General features: G+C 43.9%; 1 long non-coding RNA gene across 1 annotated transcript; it reads right to left on the bottom strand.

Annotated features, from left to right (window-relative positions):
- Positions 1 to 21,154: 21,154 nt before the first annotated feature.
- Positions 21,155 to 23,125, bottom strand: LOC126982523 (uncharacterized). The gene is made up of 3 exons (XR_007735212.1): positions 22,601 to 23,125; positions 22,066 to 22,532; positions 21,155 to 21,925 (listed from the first exon to the last, which is right to left on the bottom strand). It is a non-coding gene; the product is annotated as an uncharacterized LOC126982523 (long non-coding RNA).
- Between the last annotated feature and the right edge of the window lie 251 nt (positions 23,126 to 23,376).

Here is a 23,376-nt window from a genome sequence, read left to right as displayed (position 1 = left end):
ACCAATATCACTAATAATAATAACAATAATAATAATAATAATAATAATAATAATAATAATAATAATAATAATAATAATAATAATAATAATAATAATAATAATAATAATAATAATAATAATAATAATAACAATAATAATAATAATAATAACAATAATAATAATAACAATAATAATTATAATAATAATAATAATAATAATAATAATAATAATAATAATAATAATAATAATAATAATAATAATAATAATAATAATAATGATAATCGTGATGATAATAATGAAGGTAATGCCAATGTAATCAACAACAATAAAGGAGTCTAAAATATGTCTTACTAAAGGATCCGTTCGTTTTGCGTGTAATATCTGTTCCATCATCACTAGTAGGTAATGGCCGATGAACTCATTACTTCAAAACTTCCATGAACCTGTCAACACCTGAACCTCGCGTCCCCGGCCCAGCGTGGCGCCAAAACCCTCACCGATGACAGCCATTCTTCTTGAAACAAAAGGACACAGAAAATAGATCGTGTTGCAAGTGAATGACAAACCTCTCTTTTGGCCACTCTTCTAAGCTCTTTTCTATAAGGGCATTGATTAGAGTTTGTTTTCCCATTACTGTTTTTTTTCCTTGCCCTTGAGCTGCTTCCCTTACTGTATAAAAAAGAGAAAAACACCAGAAATCACTCCATACAGTCCTGAGAGAAGGAATTACAGAACACCAGCAACTAGAACACCTGAGGAGAGGCGTTCGGGTTACGGTGGTTACGGTCTCGAGTCACAAGGGAGCGTCTTGATAACACGGTCTTGATTGCCTGAGGAGTCTTTTGGTCCAACGGGAATGAAACATATTCGAACAAGTTCTTTCCCCAATCCCACACAGTCAACAACACTTACTCGTTGCACAGGAGAGTAAATTGGTTTTCGTTCGTCAGCATAAAAAGTCAATTACTTTCAAAAGCAATTTCATTAGTCTGTAAGAGCACGGACGGCCAGAACTTTTACTCATTACAACGCTCTAACCCCATGAATGATTGATCTTGCAAGGGACAATTACCGGACTCTTCAATCTCTTTTTCCGGACCGAGTTTTGTGCCTCGTCTCTGTCCCGTGCTCTTGGGAGGGGAAAATATGATCATCAGAGTTCGGCGTGACGGTTTAGGCGTGAAATATCCCATTTTTCCAAGGCTGTTTACTGTTTCGTTTCTCCGTTGTTCCTGGAGGGAAGGAAAACATCATCAAAGTTCGACGTGACTGTTTAGGCATGAAACATCTCCTTTTCCAGACAGTGTTCAGTGCTTCGCCTCAGTGCAGTGTCCTTGGAGGCGGAAAATATGATCATCAAAGTTAGACGTGATTTTTTTTTTTTTACGGTAAGGAAGAGCTCAAGGGCAAAAACAAAGAAAAAGAAAAAGAATCAACTTCTGTAAAAATAAACAATACGAGTAGAACAGCTACCTCTGAACACCACGGAGTACGATCAAAAGATACAACTTCATCACATTTTCCAATACGCGAACGTCTCCTGGATCACTTCGGCGTTGTGTCCCTGCGGGTATTAGTGTGTAAACTCTGAAACAGCTCTCCTTCGTCTGTATATCCTCCGGCCTATGACTTGAACTCTTTTGAAGGGGGGATTATCACGACACCTTTTGATCTGAAATTGACTTCTCTTCTGGCCTCTTGTACCAACTATTTTTTTTTCTGGGACAGTTTAACGCCTTTTGTTAATTTTTGTTTCCTGTTTTTGTTGCCCTTGAACTGCAAATTGCTGTAAAAAAAAGGAACTTCAGAGCTCGATACGACTTGACGTGATAAATTCTGACCACCACATGTTGCGACCAGTTGACAGAATTGTTCACCCCAAACGATGCATATCACCTACTCCGTTTCTGTCGTGTTCTTGAGTAAAAAAGAATTATTGAGACTAAAGCCCCGTTCACACTGTGTCGACTCTGGGCCACGACAACCCAGCGACTAGAGGTATACGGGGTCTTGGGTGTGAAATGTTGATGTGAAATGGTCGCACATGGTCGGAAAGAGGTCTAGGAACGATCGGCACAGAGTGAAGGGGGCCTAAAAGTCGTTGGGTTGTCGTGGCCCAGAGTCGGCACAGTGTGAACGGGGCTCCAAGGGTCATACTCCTAAACACTTCGGATTCCCAAGCTCACGTATATGACAAGACTTTTGTATGAGTTTTGGAATTTCAATGGGTAGTTTTATGACCCTGGTGATAGTTTGACCATTTTTCTGTACCATGAACCTAAAACAAGCACTTATTAAAACCAGATTGATCTCCTTTTTGGCCTTTGGAAATAGTTTATGTGAGGGGCGGAAAGTCTGAAAATGCCGACCTAAATATCAAAGTTACCTACGATTACCATTTTGATCGCTTGAATCACAGACAGAGTAGCGAGCCGCCTCCCGCTCAGCCTCTACTGCCTCAAAACATTCTTGGACAGCACCGGATACTCGCAATACTGTTCTCGTGCAATTTTTCTCCCTTTTTCTTTGTGCCAACACTTTCCTGGGCAATAAAGAACACACGTTATGCTGCTCAGGTTGTCAGCCTTTGCACCAACACATTCTCGGACACCAGAGAACACAAGCTGCACTGCTCTGGTTATCTGGCTTGACATGCCCCAAACACTGAACACACGCAATGATGTTCTGGTCTACTCTCCCGTACTTTTACACTAACAGAACACACGCAAAGTTGTCCCTCCTGTAAATAACTTATGGAGCAGGCGAGTGTGGCGTCGTCATCATCATCGTCATCATCATCATCATCAACAGCACCCTCTCCTGTAGATGGATGACCTGTGAAGTAGAAGAGTTTGGCCGCACGGAATCTCTAAGGAGGACTGTTCGCAGCTGGCTTGGCGGTTCCCTTCAGGCAAATGTTTGTGGCCTTCAGTGTGTCCTGAGGCGGCAGTTCTCGGTGATTCAAACTCAGGCTGGTACTCAAACATATTACTAGAGCGAATTATTTCTTTCCACGACTAACAGGGATGACGTGTGATGGAGAAGGTAACTGTATGACCCTGGTGGTGGTCTGACGAAGCCTCTGTACCATGATCGTGAAAATAGTCTCCCTTTTGGCTTTTGAGAATAGGCACACATAGTCTTGTGACTTAGCTGTGCACATACAAAACGCTGCTTAACTCTCCCTTACGCCCGTGAGAGTAGTATAGGACATCACCCATGCCCACCATTTACCAGCCTTGACAAGCTTCTCGTATTTCAAGAGTTTCCTGCCGCTAAACCGTCTTAATTGAAGGTGTTTCCGATTCGCAATGTAAATAAAGTTGAACTACGAAAGCCTTGCCATATAATAGTGTGGAGCAGAATGGCCGGTTCCTTTCTCCACCGTCTTTATGCCCCCGACCTATGATACGGATGTGAGACCGGTATTCATTATTGTATTTTTTTTCTTTTGCCCTTGAGCCGTTTCCTTTACTGTAATAAAAAAAGTAGGGTAGACAGATTAGTAGTTTCCACTAAAGTTTTGATTTTTCAGCATAATGCCAATACGTTTCTTTTCTTAATATTCGTTCGATCAAAACTGAATTCTAGGATAAACCTTCTGTGTGAGGCGAAGGAATAAAATATGTGCGTCAAAGGCTCGCCCTCGCCAGCAGCCAACACTGACATGCCGTTGGAACTGAAGGTGCAGCAAATAGTGTTTTGGCTGACTCGAGGCGTGCAGCAGCGGAGGAGTGTTTGTGCCCCCCTGGACGCCCGCCACGGCTGTCACAGGTTGGCGGAACTCGTTGGCAAGTTGGTGGAAAGTGAGAGCAACAGTTAGGGGGCAACGCTGAAACTTTTAACGGTAAAGCCGGAGGGTTGAAAGCAAAACAAAATAAAGAAAATAATGGAAGCAACATGCTGCTCCACAAGGAAACAAGAAATTGAACAGAACTGAAAAAAAAAAACATCCAATTTAGTTCCTCTTGAAAAAATTTAAAGACGTATTCAGCTTCTGCACACTATCGGGTTAGGAAGGAAGCAGGTTACGTCAGGAGAAAAATTACAAAAATATCGCTAAAACTGTTATTCTGAACCTTTAAAACACCTTTGTCGATGGCCCCTGTGAACAGCTTTTAGTGAGTGTTCTATGTTTCTGTTGCTCTGTGTTTCTGTTGTTCTGTGTTTCTGTTGCTCTGCGTTTCTGTTGCTCTGTTTCTGTTGCTCTGTTTCTGTTGCTGAAGCCGCCACATTTAAATTACCAAAGGCACACTACTATTCTTGAGCTTCGGTTCGCTGTGGCAAGACTGGGAAGTGAAGAGACGGTTGGTGTGTACAATATTAAGGAATCTATAGAACGGTGAAGCCTGGGAACGAGAGAACGCTGAATGCTTAACCAGGCAGTGCATGGCCGTTTAGTATCCCTTTGGTGTAGATGATGCTTTTCCTTATCTAGAGAGCAAAAGGCGAGTGACAGACAAAATACAAGTTTGGTTTGATTGCTCAAGCTTGATTTGTTCTGCTAATTATCATCTTGGGTGTGCTAATCATTATCTTGATGTGTTGATGGCTACGGAGGTACCACGTATGGAGGTCAAGCTTCTGAAACACTAGGGCTGCGACTAAGACCCAGTTTCACAGTCCAACACAGAGGCTTTGTAATCGCCCGAACCAAACTCTTCAATCTTCTACACTCCACAATGGTGAGGTTTTCAATGCAACACCAAATACACTTATAAACGAACACCAAAAACGACACAAGGAGTTTTCGAAGTCTTTGGTATTGGTTTGGAGGCTTACTAACCATCATGGCGAACTGTGAAAGTGGCCCTAAATGCCAGAGTATCTCCAGCCTTACACAATTCAACAGCGAGTCTATAACAACGCACTCGGCCAAACTCGCATAGCGGTCTGTCATGACCCGTTGTGTTATGTTATCATCGGCACGAGTGTGACAACAGTGTGTAATGACGAAGCTTGAGATCCTTTTGATGCTACCGCTCTGTCTTCCTTGACCCTGATGATTGGTAGTTGTAAATTTCAAGAGCACGGCGCGGCCTAATTATTAATGGTATGCGGCAGCTGTGGAGGTTTCTCAGGCCAGTCTTCCTCTTTCCAGGATTTTGAGGAGTCATTGCTAAGTGGAGGAACCCAGATGTTCGACGAAGAGAACTCGATGTTTGATGATTTTAAGGCTCCGTCGTGAGTTTCCTGAGGCAGAAAAATTACGTTGGCGTGAATCAAATGACCGTGTGAGAGTGTACTGCCCCTGTCGAGCTCCACTGGTGCTCAAAACAACAGCAACTCTTTGGTAGTACTTGCTTACAACTCCAACAGAATATAGTGAAAATAATACTGTTGGCAATATAAGAAATAAAATCTCTACACAGCGCCACACACCACTAGCGCCGCGGCCATTGGTGAGTGGTAGACGCGCAGAGTGTCTTCGTACATTCCATCAAACGTTACAATATTGTTATTCTTTCCCTTCACACTCGCGCGCTCAAGCTGTACACGGACAGTAATGGTGCTGCACTTTGCCGTCAGACAGACCGTCAACAGTGCATTTTATCACCAACGTTGCCTCGTCTCCCACCCGCAACACGGAACTGCAGTGACGACCCGGTGTGGTGTCATCTGAAATCCACGTATCCTAGTACCTTTTCAGACGGCGCGGGTGAAAACCACCTGCCACCCACGGGCCTCGTCATCTGGCTCACCAGTTTGTGTTCTGCACGCACTAATCATGGACCGTGATCGCCTTCGTCTTGTGCACTTACCATACTTGTTTTTATCTGCCTCTGATAAACTCTCGAAGGCTGGGTTGAGCTTGACACACACCTCTCTCCAACATTCTGTGGTGCGTGTTCGGGATTTGTAGTCTTCACGTGACTTGTCCCACAGAGCTGGTCTCTCTTGCACAAGGGATATCAACTGCTCTGTATCAATATTAGCCTCCATATTAAATGCAAGGGGACAGTCACGCACAACCAATCACGTTGAAATCCAGCAGACTATTGAATGAGTTTCCTCCGGAGAAGTGCGCGGGTCGCGGGCCTGGAACATGCATTAGACGCTGTACCCTGTAGCAACTAGGCGCGGAGGCGGGCCGCAGGCAACCCATGGGGCGCCCGCGCTGCATTCGCTCGCACGCGGGCGATCGCCCGCGGCGACGCCCGCCATGTGAAAGGTTACATTGAAAACATCAGTAATTAGTTTAAGCGGGTCCGCGCCTAAGCGCGGACGCGGGTATCGCCCGCGTCGTCTGAAAGGAGCCTTATAAGCGAGAACGCGGGTCTCGCCCGCAAGTGTGAAAGAGGCCTTTCCAGACGACGCGGGCGACCCGCGATCGCAGAAACGCGGGTGCGTCTGGCTGCTAACCAGATGACAGCGGGTGTTTTGACCTCCATAAATCTAACTGAACGCCAAACCTTCCCGCGTATCCTTTCAGACGCCGCGGGTGAAAACTGCCCGCCACCCGCACGAAGGTGGAAGGAGGCAGGAGAAAGACGGGAAAATGTAATGAAAACCAGGGAAAGCAAGGTCATCTGGAGGAAAGGAGAGACAAAAATAGAGCTGGAGGAGGAAGGGAGATAAAGGAATAAAATTGATAAAATGAAAGACCAAAAATTAAGATAGATGGCAGAGTGAAAAAAGAGAATGGGAAAAAGGAGAGAAGGGAGAGGGAAGATGAGGAAGTGAACACGAGGGAGAAGAGCATCAAAATTCTTCCTATAAATAAAGTTAAAAATAAAAAGTGAAACATTAAAATGAACGCACAACAAATCACATTGAAATCTAGCAGGTTACTGTGAGTTTTCTTTGGAGAGATGCGCGGGCCGCGGGCGTCGTGTGAAAACACACCTTGAACACTGGACCCTTTGCTGCTATGCGCGGACGCGGGCCTGCAGATGACCCAAGGGGGCCCGCGTTGAATTTCGCCCGCGCGCGGGCGACGTCCGCGGCGTGTGAAATGATCCATAGAAAACATCAGTCATGATGTATGTTTTGAACTTGAAAATTGCTTGAAAAATGAGTTTCTTCCTGCACCCCTTGTATGTCAGTAAATGTGATAAATGAGGTAACCTACACCCCTTGTATGTTGGTAAATGTGATAAATGAGGTAACCATTCACCCCTTGTATGTCGGTATATATGATAAATGAGATAACCATTCACCCCTTGTATGTCAGTAAATGTGATAAATGAGATAACCTACACTCTCTTCTGATTGATGGTCATGTTTCTCGGATTCTCTCCATTTAATGGTAGGCTATCTGAATTATGGGGTCCGTGTCATCCTTGAATTTGGCCATTTTCCCATAAAAGCTGCCATGCTGTCTTGCTGCCATCCTGCCTGGACAAACTACGATATCAACACTGTGTTTGTAAACATCGGGTTCCGCGCATGCGCAGATCAGGATGGGATGTTTTATGATATGTGGATGGCAGATGACACCACACCGGCTTTGCATGAAGAGTCACACGCGGGGAGGCGGTGGCGAGTGGCTGGCGTTCGGGTTTAATGGACGAGAGGCACCGAATGTAAATGAGGGAAGGTAAGAGGGAATGAATGACTAGAGAAGGAGAGAGTTAGAAGGAAAGAAAGGAAATTATAAAGGGGGGGAGGGAATGCGAGGGGAGATTAAGACTAGCCGAGGTCTGACGATGTTTTACCCATCACCGATAGGCCTCAGACACCCCACATGCTATCCAACACTGTATCAACCTTATCGTCACCTAATTGTCAAAGGGAGTACCGGGTTTGGGGGAGGGGGGGAAGGGGTTAACAGAGGCCCGGCAAGAACGTAAAGACACGACGCAACCATTTTTATACAATTCGCCCTTGACGCGAAGGGGCTTGTAGCGACCATCAGATAACCCTCAAAGATATAGCTTACCGGCGCTTTACACCTGCAACAAAAAAACACAGTAAAGCACTTGGTCAGGAGAAAGTCGGGCAAAACACAAACAAAGCAAAATAAGAAAAAAAATAATAGAAAACATAGCGACGATAGAAAAAATAATAGAAAACATAGCGACGATAGAAAATAATAATAGAAAACATAGCGACGATAGAAAATAATAATAGAAAACATAGCGACGATAGAAAATAATAATAGAAAACATAGCAACGATAGAAAAAAATAATAGAAAACATAGCGACGATAGAAAAAAATAATAGAAAACATAGCAACGATAGAAAACAATAATAGAAAACATAGCAACGATAGAAAACAATAATAGAAAACATAGCAACGATAGAAAAAAATAATAGAAAACATAGCAACGATAGAAAAAAATAATAGAAAACATAGCGACGAATGAAAATAATAATAGAAAACATAGCGACGATAGAAAATAATAATAGAAAACATAGCGACGATAGAAAATAATAATAGAAAACATAGCAACGATAGAAAAAAATAATAGAAAACATAGCGAGGATTGAAAAAAATAATAGAAAACATAGCGAGGATAGAAAAAAAATAATAGGAAACATAGCAACGATAGAAAACAATAATAGAAAACATAGCAACGATAGAAAACAATAATAGAAAACATAGCATTGATAAAAAAAATAGAAAACATAGCATTGATAGAAAAAAATAATAGAAAGCATAGCGACGATAGAAAAAATAATAGAAAACAGCGACGATAGAAAAAATAATAGAAAACATAGCGACGATAGAAAATAATAATAGAAAACATAGCGACGATAGAAAAAATAATAGAAAACAGCGACGATAGAAAAAATAATAGAAAACATAGCGACGATAGAAAATAATAATAGAAAACAGCGACGATAGAAAAAATAATAGAAAACATAGCGACGATAGAAAATAATAATAGAAAACATAGCAAAGATAGAAAAAAATAATAGAAAACATAGCGGCGATAGAAAAAAATAATAGAAAACATAGCAACGATAGAAAAAATAATAGAAAACATAGCGACGATAGAAAAAAATATTGGAAAACATAGCGACGATAGAAAAAATAATAGAAAACATAGCGACGGCCCTTGTGTGTGAACCGTGTAATGTGCGGCAGACGTGACCCGTGGTAAGCTCATTTAGGAAGTGACTACTGGATGAATAGCTGTCCGTCATTTATCTCGTTTCTCGTTTCTTTCTGTCTCTCGTTTCTTTCTGTCTCTCGTTTCCTTCTGTCTCTCGTTTCTTTCTGTCCCTCGTTTCTTTCTGTCTCTCGTTTCTTTGTCTCGTTTCTTTCTGTCTCTCGTTTCTTTGTCTCGTTTCTTTCTGTCCCTCGTTTCTTTCCGTCCCTCGTTTCTTTCCGTCCCTCGTTTCTTTCTGTCTCTCGTTTCTTTCCGTCTCTCGTTTCTTTCTGTCTCTCGTTTCTTTGTCTCGTTTCTTTCTGTCTCTCGTTTCTTTCCGTCCCTCGTTTCTTTCTGTCTCTCGTTTCTTTGTCTCGTTTCTTTCTGTCTCTCGTTTCTTTCTATCCCTCGTTTCTTTCTGTCTCTCGTTTCTTTATGTCTCGTTTCTTTCTGTCTCTCGTTTCTTTCTATCCCTCGTTTCTTTCTGTCTCTCGTTTCTTTATGTCTCGTTTCTTTCTGTCTCTCGTTTCTTTCCATCTCTCGTTTCTTTCTGTCTCTCGTTTCTTTGTCTCTCGTTTCTTTCTGTCTCTCGTTTCTTTCTGTCCCTCGTTTCTTTCTCTCGTTTCTTTGTCTCGTTTCTTTCTGTCTCTCGTTTCTTTGTCTCGTTTCTTTCTGTCCCTCGTTTCTTTCTGTCCCTCGTTTCTTTCTGTCTCTCGTTTCCTTCTGTCTCTCGTTTCCTTCTGTTTCTCGTTTCCTTCTGTCTCTCGTTTTTTTTCTGTCTCTCGTTTCTTTCTGTCTCTCGTTTCTTTCTGCCTCTCGTTTCTTTTCCGTCCCTCGTTTCTTTCTATCTCTCGTTTCTTTCCGTCCCTCGTTTCTTTCTGCCTCTCGTTTCTATGTCTCGTTTCTTTCTGTCCCTCGTTTCTTTGTCTCGTTTCTTTCTGTCCCTCGTTTCTTTCTGTTTCTGTCTCTCTTTCCGTCCCTCGTTTCTTTTTGTCTCTCGTTTCTTTCCGTCCCTCGTTTCTTTCTGTCTCTCGTTTCTTTCCGTCTCTCGTTTCTTTCTGTCTCTTGTTTCTCTCCGTCTCTCGTTTCTTTCCGTCTCTCGTTTCTTTCTGTCTCTCGTTTCTTTCCATCTCTCGTTTCTTTCTGTCTCTCGTTTCTTTCTGTCTCCCGTTTCTTTCCATCTCTCGTTTCTTTCCGTCTCTCGTTTCTTTCTGTCTCTCGTTACTTTCCATCTCTCGTTTCTTTCTGTCTCTCGTTTCTCTCCGTCTCTCGTTTCTTTCCGTCTCTCGTTTCTTTCTGTCTCTCGTTTCTTTCCATCTCTCGTTTCTTTCTGTCTCTCGTTTCTTTGTCTCTCGTTTCTTTATGTCTCTCGTTTCTTTCCGTCCCTCGTTTCTTTCCATCTCTCGTTTCTTTCTGTCTCTCGTTTCTCACCGTCTCTCGTTTCTTTCCGTCCCTCGTTTCTTTCCGTCTCTCGTTTCTTTCTGTCTCTCGTTTCTCTCCGTCTCTCGTTTCTTTCTGTCTCTCGTTTCTTTCCCTCTCTCGTTTCTTTCTGTCTCTCGTTTCTTTCTGTCTCTCGTTTCTTTCTGTCTCTCGTTTCTTTCTGTCTCTCGTTTCTTTCTGTCCCTCGTTTCTTTGTCTCGTTTCTTTATGACTCTCGTTTCTTTCTGTCTATCGTTTCTTTCTTTCTCTCGTTTCCGTCCCTCGTTTCTTTCTGTCTCTCGTTTCTTTCTGTCCCTCGTTTCTTTCTGTCTCTCGTTTCTTTCCGTCTCTCGTTTCTTTCTGTCCCTCGTTTCTTTCTGTCCCTCGTTTCTTTCTGTCTCTCGTTTCTTTCCGTCCCTCGTTTCTTTCTGCCTCTCGTTTCTTTCTGCCTCTCGTTTCTTTCTGTCTCTCGTTTCTTTCTGTCTCTCGTTTCTTTCTGTCTCTCGTTTCTTTCTGTCTCTCGTTTCTTTCCGTCCCTCGTTTCTTTCTGTCTCTCGTTTCTTTCTGTCTCTCGTTTCTTTCTGTCCCTCGTTTCTTTGTCTCGTTTCTTTCTGTCCCTCGTTTCTTTCTGTCTCTCGTTTCTTTGTCTCTCGTTTCTTTCTGTCTCTCGTTTCTTTCTGTCCCTCTTTTCTTTCTGTCCCTCGTTTCTTTCTGTCTCTCGTTTCTTTCCGTCCCTCGTTTCTTTCTGTCTCTCGTTTCTTTCCGTCCCTCGTTTCTTTCTGTCCCTCGTTTCTTTCTGTCTCTCGTTTCTTTCCGTCCCTCGTTTCTTTCTGTCTCTCGTTTCTTTCCGTCCCACGTTTCTTTCTGTCTCTCGTTTCTTTCTGTCCCTCGTTTCTTTCTGTCTCTCGTTTCTTTTCGTCCCTCGTTTCTTTCTGTCTCTCGTTTCTTTCTGTCCCTCGTTTCTTTCTGTCTCTCGTTTCTTTCCGTCCTTCGTTTCTTTCTGTCTCTCGTTTCTTTCCGTCCCTCGTTTCTTTCTGTCTCTCGTTTCTTTCCGTCCCTCGTTTCTTTCTGTCTCTCGTTTCTTTCCGTCCCTCGTTTCTTTCTGTCCCTCGTTTCTTTCTGTCGCTAGTTTCTTTCTGTCCCTCTTTTCTTTCTGTCCCTCGTTTCTTTCTGTCTCTCGTTTCTTTCCGTCCCTCGTTTCTTTCTGTCCCTCGTTTCTTTCTGTCTCTCGTTTCCTTCTGTCTCTCGTTTCTTTCTGTCCCTCGTTTCTTTCTGTCCCTCGTTTCTTTCTGTCTCTCGTTTCCTTCTGTCTCTCGTTTCTTTCCGTCTCTCGTTTCTTTCTGTCTCTCGTTTCTTTCTGTCCCTCGTTTCTTTCTGTCCCTCGTTTCTTTGTCTCGTTTCTTTCTGCCTCTCGTTTTGTTTCGTTCTCTCGTTTCTTTCTGTCTCTCGTTTCTCTCCGTCTCTCGTTTCTTTCCGTCTCTCGTTTCTTTCTGTCTCTCGTTTCTTTCCATCTCTCGTTTCTTTCTGTCTCTCGTTTCTTTGTCTCTCGTTTCTTTATGTCTCTCGTTTCTTTCCGTCCCTCGTTTCTTTCCATCTCTCGTTTCTTTCTGTCTCTCGTTTCTCACCGTCTCTCGTTTCTTTCCGTCCCTCGTTTCTTTCCGTCTCTCGTTTCTTTCTGTCTCTCGTTTCTCTCCGTCTCTCGTTTCTTTCTGTCTCTCGTTTCTTTCCATCTCTCGTTTCTTTCTGTCTCTCGTTTCTTTCTGTCTCTCGTTTCTTTCTGTCTCTCGTTTCTTTCTGTCTCTCGTTTCTTTCTGTCCCTCGTTTCTTTGTCTCGTTTCTTTCTGCCTCTCGTTTCTTTCTGTCTCTCGTTTCTTTCTGTCTCTCGTTTCTTTCCGTCCCTCGTTTCTTTCTGTCTCTCGTTTCTTTCTGTCCCTCGTTTCTTTCTGTCTCTCGTTTCTTTCCGTCTCTCGTTTCTTTCTGTCCCTCGTTTCTTTCTGTCCCTCGTTTCTTTCTGTCTCTCGTTTCTTTCCGTCCCTCGTTTCTTTCTGCCTCTCGTCTCTTTCCGTCCCTCGTTTCTTTCTGTCTCTCGTTTCTTTCTGTCTCTCGTTTCTTTCTGTCTCTCGTTTCTTTCTGTCTCTCGTTTCTTTCCGTCCCTCGTTTCTTTCTGTCTCTCGTTTCTTTCTGTCTCTCGTTTCTTTCTGTCCCTCGTTTCTTTGTCTCGTTTCTTTCTGTCCCTCGTTTCTTTCTGTCTCTCGTTTCTTTGTCTCTCGTTTCTTTCTGTCTCTCGTTTCTTTCTGTCCCTCTTTTCTTTCTGTCCCTCGTTTCTTTCTGTCTCTCGTTTCTTTCCGTCCCTCGTTTCTTTCTGTCTCTCGTTTCTTTCCGTCCCTCGTTTCTTTCTGTCCCTCGTTTCTTTCTGTCTCTCGTTTCTTTCCGTCCCTCGTTTCTTTCTGTCTCTCGTTTCTTTCCGTCCCACGTTTCTTTCTGTCTCTCGTTTCTTTCTGTCCCTCGTTTCTTTCTGTCTCTCGTTTCTTTTCGTCCCTCGTTTCTTTCTGTCTCTCGTTTCTTTCTGTCCCTCGTTTCTTTCTGTCTCTCGTTTCTTTCCGTCCTTCGTTTCTTTCTGTCTCTCGTTTCTTTCCGTCCCTCGTTTCTTTCTGTCTCTCGTTTCTTTCCGTCCCTCGTTTCTTTCTGTCTCTCGTTTCTTTCCGTCCCTCGTTTCTTTCTGTCCCTCGTTTCTTTCTGTCTCTCGTTTCTTTCTGTTCCTCGTTTCTTTCTGTTCCTCGTTTCTTTCTGTCTCTCGTTTCTTTCCGTCCCTCGTTTCTTTCTGTCCCTCGTTTCTTTCTGTCTCTCGTTTCCTTCTGTCTCTCGTTTCTTTCTGTCCCTCGTTTCTTTCTGTCCCTCGTTTCTTTCTGTCTCTCGTTTCCTTCTGTCTCTCGTTTCTTTCCGTCTCTCGTTTCTTTCTGTCTCTCGTTTCTTTCTGTCCCTCGTTTCTTTCTGTCCCTCGTTTCTTTGTCTCGTTTCTTTCTGCCTCTCGTTTTGTTTCGGTCTCTCGTTTCTTTCTGTCTCTCGTTTCTCTCTCTTTCTCGTTTCTCTGTCTTTCGTCTCTCTCCCTCTCCCTCTCTCTCTCTCTCTCTCTCTCTCTCTCTCTCTCTCTCTCTCTCTCTCTCTCCCTTCCCCCTCGTTAATCCCCTCATTACCGGCTATTCCTGGACATCATTTACTGCTTCCTCTGCACTCCGCGGGAACTTAAGGATGTGAACTTACAGACGGGGAATTACGAACGGAACGGAACTTTTGATAATGAAAAAAAAAAAAAAAAAAAAACGCGGAGGCCAACATGATTCATAAAGTCGGTAATTCTCTCTCTCTCTCTCTCTCTCTCTCTCTCTCTCTCTCTCTCTCTCTCTCTCTCTCTCTCTCTCTCTCTCTCTCTCTCTCTCTCTCTCTCTCTCTCTCTCTCTCTCTCTCTCTGTCTGTCTGTCTGTTTGTCTGTCTGTCTGTCTGTCTATCTATCTGTTTATGTATCTATGTATCTATCTATCTATCAATCACTCCCAGAAACACACAAAAAATGCCTGTTTCTTGCACGCATTGTTTTTAAGAGATTTTTTCTCTATATTATTAGAAACCATACATGTGGTGGCTTACTTTAAAAATCATATTAATTAATTGTACTTTGGCCTTTTTCTTTTCACCTTCTGCTTCTTCTCTTTTCTTCCGCTTCTTCCTCTTCCTCTTCCTATTTTTTCTCTCCTTCCTCTTCCTCTTTCTGTTCTTCTTCTTCTCCTCTTTCTTCTCATCATCATTACAATCACAGCAACTTACACCATCATCACAAACACTCACTCTAACTAATATCACAATCATTACCATTCGTAGTAGTTATAGCACTGATCATCACCATCACCATCATCATCATCATCACACCATCACCACCACCACCTCACTGAGTACACACATCACCTACACTGGAGGGGGAGGGAGGGGGGAGGAAGAGGAGCGTGCAGCTTATTGCTTCACCTCCAAAGCTGAGTTATTGAACCTTACCTCCGTGTGTGTGTGTGTGTGTGTGTGTGTGTGTGTGTGTGTGTGTGTGTGTGTGTGTGTGTGTGTGTGTGTGTGTGTGTGTGTGTGTGACAGGATGGAGGAAATTTTAGCAGGGAAGGGGACACAGCCTATCGTCTTCTGCAGTTTCGGGGGTAATGACATCGTTAAGGTGGGTACCGAAGAGATATTTCGGCGCTTCAGGGAATCGTTCACTAAAGTGAGAGACTTCGGAGGGGTCCCGGCCGTTTGTGGTGTTTTGCCAAGGAGGAGGGTAGGTGAGGGATGGCTTTCCAGAGCCTTAGCAGTAAACAGCAGGCTGGCGGCCCACTGTAAGCGAAATGGTTGGCTTTTCCTTGATAACTGGGACCTCTTCTACAATAAAGGCACCTTGTATGCCAAGAATGGTGTGCACCTGTCACTCCAGGGGGTGGAGGTTCTCACAGACTCCCACGAGCGATCACTTAGCACCCTACAGGATTTTTTAGAGTAGGCGAGGGGGGAGGGCCTAACATCAGTGGCTATGCATCGCAGACTGGGACTAGGGGGCGCAGGAGTAATCGAAAGGATATAAGAAAGGATGGGCTAACGGCTTATTACACCAACAGTAGGAGTCTCTGGAACAAGATAGATCTACTGAGGGGGAAAGCATGTGTCGAAAAATTCGACATTATAGCTATCACGGAAACGTGGGTGGATACTGCAAACAAAAATTCATGTCAGAGTATGAAATAGATGGTTATCAGATGTTTCACAAAGATAGAAAGGGAAGAAGGGGAGGGGGGGTGGCACTTTATGTTAAAGACACAATTAAATGTTCCGCTAACAATTCTATTCAAACAAATGGACACTCAGAATCAGTTTGGGTAGACGTCCACAAAGGGAAAGACAAACTAAACAGGCCACCCAACCTGAACAGGCAGGACACTGATATATTACTGCAAGAAGTAGGCAGGGCGAGCAGGAGAAAAAATGTCTGCATAATGGGGGATTTTAACTATAGGAATATAGACTGGGAAGGGGTGGTGGGTGATCTAGAATCTGAGGATGTTCTGAAAGTAATACATGATAATTTTCTCAAGCAGACAGTAATTGAGCCCACCAGGGGTAACAACATTCTAGACTTGGTCTTAACTAACACCGATAATATGATCAGCGAGCTAGATGTTGGGGGAGAATTAGGTGGCAGTGATCACAAGGAAATTAGGTTTATTATTAGAATGGACGGTGACCCATGAACTCAACCCTGTGTTGGTGCCTGACTTTAGAAGAGCTGATTATGAGGGGCTCAGAAGACACCTTGAGGAGGTAAATTGGGGAACCCGAGGGCTGGATGAGGGCCAGATCTCAGGGCTGGAACCGGAAAGACAGGGGAACCATGTAGAAATTACCTACAATAATTTAGTTAGAGTAATTGCAGAGGGTCAGAGACAGCATATCCTTTACCAAGCACGTAGGAAGGGAAATAACGACCCCAAATGGATGACGCGCAAACTCAAGCATGAGATAGGCTTGAAGAGAGGAATTTGTAGGAAAATAAAGAACGGAGAAATCCACCTCAGGGGTAGGTATGTTGAGCTAGCCAGGTCGGTGAAGAAGAACACCCGCCTAGCAAATAGAAATTATGAGATTAGGGTAGCCAACGAGACCAAGAGCGACCCCAAGGGCTTCTTCAAATTGTACAGAACGAAAAGAAGGGACAGAATTGGACCGTTGAAAACAAACACGGGCGAGCTCGTTGAGAATGGAGAAGATATGAATCAAATGATGAATGACTACTTCCTTTCAGTTTTCACGCAGGAAAATCTAACAACCATTCCGGAGAGAGTTCAGGTATATGAGGGCGAAGAGAACGACAAGTTGAGGGATGCGATCATCACTAGGCAAGTAGTCCAGGATGAGATTGGTAGGTTGAAGAAAAACAAATCGCCGGGCCCAGACGAAGTATTCCCAAGGGTTCTGAAAGAGTGCAAGGAAGTCCTTAGTGGCCCTCTTACCGATATCTTTAAGATGTCGGTAGATTCTGGGCATGTGCCCAATCAATGGAAAGTAGCTATTGTGACGCCGATTTTCAAAAAGGGAGACAAGTCAGCCACCTCAAATTATCGCCCTATTAGCTTAACATCAGTTATAGGAAAGATGTTGGAGTCAGTTATAGCCGGGAGCATTCGGGACCATCTAGAAAAGCATAATTTAATTCATGATTCACAGCATGGGTTCACAAAGGGTAGGTCTTGCCTTACTAACCTGTTGTCCTTCAACACTAAATTAATCGAGGCGGTTGACCGAGATGAAAACTATGACATATTATATCTAGATTTCAGTAAAGAATCGACAGAGTCCCTCATCACCGGCTATTACTAAAATTACAGGCTCACGGCGTAGATGGGAAAGTTTAGAACTGGATCAGGGCGTGGCTTAGTGGTAGGAAGCAGAGAGTGCAAATCAATGGTAAAAAATCTGAATGGGGCAGTGTTACGAGTGGAGTCCCTCAAGGGTCGGTGCTGGGTCCTCTGCTTTTTATTATTTACATCAATGACTTGGACACAGGAATTAGTAGTGATGTCAGCAAGTTCGCAGGTGATACTAAGATCGGTAGAGTAATCCAATCAGACAGGGACGCTACCGTTTTCCAGGATGATCTTGACAGACTATATGATTGGGCGGGGAAGTGGCAGATGGAATTCAATATCGGGAAGTGTAGCATTTTGAGTGTAGGTAGGAATAACCCCTCACACAATTACTCCTTAACTGACACTCCTCTAAGCAGGTCTGGGCGTGAGAGAGACTTAGGAGTCCTAGTGAGCGCTGACCTCCGTCCTAGGGCTCAATGCATTCAGGCTAAAAATCGGGCAAACAGAGTACCTGGTTTCATCTCAAGGAGCGTAAGCAATAGGAGCGCTGAAGTCATCCTCAAACTTTACTTAGCACTAGTTAGACCTAATCTCGATTATGCAGTTCAGTTCTGGTCCCCCTACTATAGAATGGATATCAAGATGTTAGAATCTGTACAAAGGAGGATGACAAAGATGACTGAGGGGGTGAGAAACTTGCCTTACGAAGACAGGCTGAAGCATTTAAATCTACACTCTCTAGAAAGGCGAAGGTTGCGAGGAGACTTGATCGAAGTCTATAAATGGATGAAGGGCTTTAATAAAGGGGGTGTCAATAAGATTTTGAGAGTAAAAGAGCCAGGTAGGACGCGTGGAAATGGTTTTAAGTTAGACAAATTCAGATTCAACAAAGACATAGGCAAGAATTGGTTCACCAATAGAGTGGTGGACGAATGGAACAGGCTTGGGAGCCATGTTGTGGGTGCCAATACCATAGATACATTCAAGAAGAGGTTAGATAAAGCCATGGATGGGGAGGTAAGGTGGGGTTGAGTGTACAGGAGCTGCCTTGTATAGGTCAACCAGCCTCTCGCAAACTCCTTACGTTCTTATGTTCTTATGTTCTTATGTGTGTGTGTGTGAAGAGCAATAGAAAAATAAAATAATGAGAGAGAGAGAGAGAGAGAGAGAGAGAGAGAGAGAGAGAGAGAGAGAGAGAGAGAGAGAGAGAGAGAGAGAGAGAGAGAGAGAGAGAGAATAAAATGACGATTTATAGACTTTAATTAACTGTGCTTCTTTTCTTGCAGGTGAACCCTCCCCCCTCCCCCCTTCCCCCTCTTCCTTCCTCCTCCTCCTCCTCCTCCTCCTCCTCCTCCTCCTCCTCCTCCCTTCCTTCCTTCTTTCTCGTTTCTCCTCCTTCCCCTCTCCCCTCCATCTCCCCTTACCCTCCTCTCCACTCCTTTTCCTCCTCCTCACTTCCCTCCTTCGTCCCTCCTCCTCTCCACCTCCCCTTATCCCTCCAACCCTCTCCCTTCCTTCCTTCCCTCTCCCATTCACCTCTCTTCTTCCCTCACTTCACCTCTTATCCGCCTACTCAATCCCCCCATTTTCCCTCCTTTTAACCTCTGTCTCCTCCTCTCTTCTTCCTCCTCTCTTCTTCCTCCCCTCTCCTCTCTCCCACGGTCCCGTCCGCTGCGAGAGTAATGGATGGGAACTTAGATAGAGAAGACAGAACAAGGAACAGAGGAAGACAGGACCGAGACAGAGACGAGACGAGAAGCTCCATTGGCGCACACTGTGAGAGACGAAGAGGAGACAAGAGCAGGAGGCAGTGTAGGATGGCGGGGAGGGAGTCCTTCGCGTGAGATGGACTGCACGTACTGTCAGAAGGATGCTGCTGGCGACGATATAATTTTTTAATCTACTATTTTTTTTTCTTTTTTTCATTTTATTTCTATTTCATTTTCCTTTCGACACTATTTTCTGCAGATCTATATCTAAACTTTTTTTCTATTTCTCGACAAAAGGCTTCCTTCTAATCTTTATCATCGCTTATCTATTGTGTTTTTTACTTCTGTACTTCGCCTTTTTCCTATTTTACGTGTTTACCTTTCATGGGAGGAGCATCAGGACGCCTCTCCTCCCGAAATTGACCTCTCTCTCGGCAACCCTTCTATACTTCTTTTCATAGGAGCAGAGATTAGCGGGCTTTTTTTGTCTTGATATTTTTTTGTCCTTCCTTCCTCTGCTGTATAAAAGCGTTACTTTTCCTTCTTATTGCTCGTTCCTGCATCTTTATCACCTTTATCCTGTTTATGCCATCTCGACTCCCTCTCACCACTGGCTCCCTCAGCGTGACGCACATCCTGCCTGCCATGACTCTGCCTTTACGATACTCTTCCGCACCTCGTCTTACTCTGCCACTCCTTTGTGTGCTTCTTCTGCCGCCTAGGATGCTCTTACCTTTCCTAACACAGTTCTACACCTCTACGCACCCTGGTAGTCTTCCCAAATCTCTGCCTCTCTCATTAGTCGTCTATTGTCTATAAATTTATCTCTTTCTTTTCGTTTACATCACCTATTCTATTTTCTCTATACCAGGGCTACTCAACCATTATGAGCAAAGGTCCAGTTAGACAAGTACAAATGTATGCAGAGATCCGATTAAATATTGTAGCTGGACCCCAGCTCCAGGAGTAGCAAAATATAATTTTACATTATGAAAGTCCTAGCGATGGATTCTTGCAAGTGTATTTCCTTGACTGATTGTAGGGCCTACAGTCAGGCAAGGAAATATACTTGCAAGAATCTATCACTACCAGGACCATGTAAATCAGTTATATTTTTCTACTGCTGGAACTTGGGGTCCAGTTACAACACTCATAAGGTCCGGATTCGGACCGCGGGCCGCCAGTTGAGTAGCCCTGCTCTATACCATCAATAAGCCAGTCGATAGGGGTTTAAATAAGGAAAAAATCAAGGGAAGCTGCAATAAGTTTTATTGTCTTCGTAATGGGGTACTTAATAACTTATTAATTTTGCACACCTCCATCTTGAAAAATGGCAGCCAAAAACATTTGTTTTGTAATTATCTCACTTAGGACTCACTTTAGAGGATAATGTGTCGATATGTAAAATAACCTACATAATGTTCCCTACACAAATTGTTCTATACATGTTTCTGGTGCAGTGCGTGGTGTTGACGCTAGAGGTGCGAGAATGTGTGCATGTTTGAGTCATGCCCCAAGTTACGTAATACGACATGGATCTTGTATGCTTTATTGCAGGATGTTCTAAATTCTTACATTAATTGTAGTTTTTTATTTTATTTCAGGGTGCACGGATACAGACAGTTAAAGAGACATTAATTCTTATTGTGTGGGAAAAATGTCTTCATCAGGAGAATGTTTCATTTGTGAAGGGAATCTTTCTGAGGGGTGACTCGTGCAGTGAAAGAGAACGGTGTGAAGACTCTGACAGACTACACCAGGAAATGGAAATGTGGGAAACATTATCAGCTGAAAGGACTGAAAAAAAGTGCGTGCCAATGCATCTATGGACAAAATGTTGGCTGGTCATGCTTATGCAAGAGCACTCAGGGCGCATACACTATATAGTGCACGCTGCCCTGGCTACAATAGTTTTCAGTGAAACTGCTTTTTCTACTGATGAACGGGAGGAGGAGGAGGAGGAGGAGAAGAAGGAAGAAAATCATAGAGGAGAAGGAAGAGCTGGAGGAGGAGGAGAGAATGAAGGTAACAATATTGACAGAGGGAGAGAGCAAAAAATATGTTGTGATAAAGAAACGAAAAATACCTTTGCAAATAAACGTAATAATACGATTTGTACGACACCTTACAGCCAATGATGACCCCTGAGCCCTCTACCGCCTCTGCCTGCCTTCCTCCCTTTCCTTCCTCCACACATTCCTTCCCTCCACACCTTCCTCGTTAGATGGATGGTTTGTTAGTTAGTTAGTTAGTTAAATAGGCAGGTATATACGTATTGTAGCAGTAGTATATATATTGTAGTTAAGCAGCTAGTTAGTTAGATGGCTCGCTGGTTAGTTAGTTAGTTAGGTTGTTAGATAGGTAGTTTAATAAGTACTTAAAGATAGAGTTAGCTAGATAGTTAGTTAATCTTATTGTATATTGTATTATTTATTTATTTATTTATTTTTTTTTGTTTTTTTATAATTTTTTATTTATTTATTATTATTTTTTTTTTTAGTTTTTATTTTCTTTTTGTTTTTCTTTTTTTTCTTTTAGTGTTATTCTTTTTTCTTGTTCTTTCTTTTGTCTATATTTTTTCCTTTTCTTTCTTTCATTTTATTTTCAATTGGTGTTATTCTTTCTTTTCTCTCTCTTCTTTTTCTTTTTCCTTTTCTTTCTTTTCCTGTCATCCTTTTGTTGATGTTCGTTGGTCTGGGTGAGCCGCTTTCCTCCCAGAAGAGACCCACCCATAATTTTGGTGATGTTGCTGAGGGCCGAAAGGTGGATGATGTTTCTAATAATTTTCTTTCCTTGATGTTTTGTTTTAATTTTCGATGTTATTCTGTTCATTTTCTTGCTCTTGTTGTTTTCTATATCATCCTTTTGTTGATGTTCGTTGGTCTGGGTGAGCCGCTTTCCTCCCAGAAGAGACCCACCCATAATTGTGTGATGTTACTTGTGGCCGAAAGGCGGTGATGTTTTTTTCTTCTTTTCTTGATGTTGGTCTTTTATCTTTCCTGTATCATCCCTTTTGATGTTCTTTGGGCTGGCTGAGCCTTTTTCTCCCCAGAAAAGACCCACCCATAATTTTGTGATGTTACTTGGGGCCGAAAGGTGGATGATGTTTGTTTCTATTAATTCTTTTCCTGTTGTTGTTCTTTCATCTTTTCTGTATCATCCATTCTGATGTTCTTTGGTCTGGCTGAGCCTTTTTCTCCCCAGAAAAGACCCACCCATAATTTTGGTGAAGTTAGTTAGGGCCGAAAGGTGGATGATCTGTTTCTTATTTTGTTTTCTTGATGTTTCGTTTCTTCGTTTTCTTTATTCTGGTGTTCTTTTTCATTCTCCTTTTCATTTTGATGTTCCCATCACGTGGATGTCTACGACATCTAACGAGCTCCACCTGCCCGTGTTTATTGTTCGGAGTTGTCCCTCTCCTAGATGAACTGCCTGCCACGGCTGCCGAGCCTCACCTGCCCGTGTTTATTGTTCGGAGTTGTCCCTCTCCTAGATGAACTGCCTGCCACGGCTGACGAGCCTCACCTGCCCGTGTTTATTGTTCGGAGTTGTCCCTCTCCTAGATGAACTGCCTGCCACGGCTGACGAGCAACGCCTGCCCGTGTTTATTGTACGGAGTTGTCCCTCTCCTAGATGAACTGCCTGCCACGGCTGACGAGCTCCACCTGCCTGTGTTTATTGTTCGGAGTTGTCCCTCTCCTAGATGAACTGCCTGCCACGGCTGACGAGCTCCACCTGCCCGTGTGTCTCTTTTCTTGATGTTTTATCTTTTCTGTATCATCCGTTCTGATGTTCTTTGGTCTGGATGAGCCTCTTTCTCCCCAGAAAAGACCCACCCATAATTTTTGTGATGTTAGTTAGGGCCGAAAGGTGGATGATCTGTTTCTTATATCTTCTTTTCTTCATGTTTCGTTTTTCTGGTGTTCCTTTTTAATCTCCTTTCACTGATGTTCCCACTGAGTGGATTGTCTACGACATTTAACAAGCCCCATCTGCCCGGGTTTGTTGTTCGGAGTTTGCCCTCCTAGGTGAATAGCCTACCACGGCTAACGAGCTCCACCTGCCCGGGTTTGTTGTTCGGAGTTTGCTCTCCTAGGCAGACTGCCTACCACAGCTAACGAGCCCCACCTGCCCGGGTTTGTTGTTCGGAGTTTGCTCTCCTAGACAGACTGCCTACCACGGCTAACGAGCCCCACCTGCCCGGGTTTGTTGTTCGGAGTTTGCTCTCCTAGGCAGACTGCCTACCACGGCTAACGAGCCCCACCTGCCCGGGTTTGTTGTTCGGAGTTTGCTCTCCTAGGCAGACTGCCTACCACGGCTAACGAGCCCCACCTGCCCGGGTTTGTTGTTCGGAGTTTGCTCTCCTAGGTGAATTGCCTTCCACGGCTAACCAGCCGCACCTGCCCGGGCTTGTAGCCGGCAGATCTCCGGCACCTCCGTGGAGGCCCCGAGGTACGCCGAGGCGCCCTGGCGGGATCCCTCCATTCCTGCCATGCTCGCCAGGGAGACCTTGGGCTCGCTGGCGCTTCGCACCCCTCCGAGGCGAGGAGGGAAGATGCAGGATCTCGCTTAATAAAACTACCAGACTGGATTATGAAGTTAAAAACAAATAGGAAAAAGTCGCCGATCACCGCGTTCACCGTTCTGGAACGGAAGGCCGAAGGGCGGTGGCCGAAGTGATAGCGTACTGGACCCACATTCGCCGCGTGATGGACGACGCGGGTTCGAATCCTCACGCTACCACTCGGATTTTTCGGTCACCGCCGAGTGGCTTAAAACTACCCACATGCTGTCCTGAAGACCACCCATCAACCCGGACTCTAGAGGAAGCCGTCC

This window comes from Eriocheir sinensis, chromosome 5 (genome assembly GCF_024679095.1).
Source record: "Eriocheir sinensis breed Jianghai 21 chromosome 5, ASM2467909v1, whole genome shotgun sequence".
Lineage (NCBI taxonomy): Eukaryota > Metazoa > Arthropoda > Malacostraca > Decapoda > Varunidae > Eriocheir > Eriocheir sinensis.
The sequence above is the reverse complement of the archived record's forward strand: the minus strand, read 5'-3'. Positions and strand labels throughout refer to the sequence as shown.